This window comes from Aythya marila (assembly GCF_965140915.1).
Source record: "Aythya marila genome assembly, chromosome: 1".
In the NCBI taxonomy this organism is placed as follows: domain Eukaryota; kingdom Metazoa; phylum Chordata; class Aves; order Anseriformes; family Anatidae; genus Aythya; species Aythya marila.
In genome coordinates, this window is record NC_139042.1 from 102,999,103 (window position 1) to 103,000,528 (window position 1,426).

Consider the following 1,426-nt stretch of genomic DNA (forward strand, 5'->3'; position numbering starts at 1 on the left):
CGGGCACAGTCCCAGGAGGAAGACACTGCTCACATGCAACACAAAGCTAGAGCTAGAGCCACTGTAGGCACACAGCGCTGCTAACACCGTCTTGGAGAATGCTTTCAAAGAAACTGTTTGTTAACGTTTTGTGGCAACAGAAATTTAAACAATCAGCTCTCTCTTTTCATGGGAACTAAAGTCACAAGTTTTTGTGTAGAGTGCTGGGGCATTGGAAAGACTATTCCACTTAAGACTTCAGAACTAAACATATGACTCTCTACTTGCCCAGCCTGCACAAACATTAAAAGTTTTTCCATGTTTGGAACTGACCACCCAAAAAACTCATGGGGGAGATTTAAAAAAAAAAAAAAAAAAAAGTTATAGACAGGCAGAACAACATGCAAGAAATATAGTGCAGGGCCTCTTAGAAGAAACACTTGACTGCAAGAATAGCTGGATCATCTGAGGATTTGAGATACCATACTGCAAAGTAATGCAAAAAGCTGCTTTTGACTGATACAGGTCACACGTTGATGCTTTTCTGGCATAAAGATTATTCCTTACACTAGCCTGAAGTATATAGAAAAAGTATTGGATAGCAGAAGATATGCACTGGTTATTGTTTCACATCCTAAGGTCACCATTTTCCAACTCAGAAGATTAGTGCCAAACACTGCAATTCAGCATTTCAAGCAGAGCTAGTACATCCCTTTCAGTAACATTGACAGTATGTTTTTATATAAATGCGTATGAACGTGAATATGTGTACACAGGAGGAGGGTTTAGAAAGCAGTTTCAGTCATATAAATGCTGTTGCTTGATAGTTGTTATAAACCAGATTCCCTACTACTTGAAACTAAGTTTAACAAAGTGAGTTTTATTGACCAAAGTGAGGCCAGACTCAAGTCTTTGATTCTTATTTCAGAATATCTTGTCCAAGGACTGCCAAAGGTGAGAAAGAGATGTAACCTTGTGGACATCTGTATATGAAATGTTTCCATAGTCTATTTTTCCAGTGAAGAATTTAAGCAGTTTGTGTTCTTGCAACTTACCAACTTGTCAATTATAAAAAGTTACATTTCAGTTCAGCAGCCCCCTAACTCTATCACATTTTATAGTCGACAGTAGACCCTTTGCTAAGCAACACTTCTCGTTTTGTTCAGTTCTCCCTTACTATAAGGAAAGGATTTTGCTTTTACGAATAATTGTGGTTTTGGTGTTATATCTATACTGCTGCTCATCCTTAAGACAATTCTAGAAGGATAACAAGTTAGGGTGCTGTACAAAGGTCACAACATCAAAGGACAATTTTAAGATGTAATCAAAAAACAAAAAAGTCAAAAGACAATTTTAAGATGTAGTTTGATATGTACTATTAATTTCTGGAATTCTGTCAGAGGAAGAGAAAGCAATCCAGGGACTACAAAGACAGACAAAATTAATT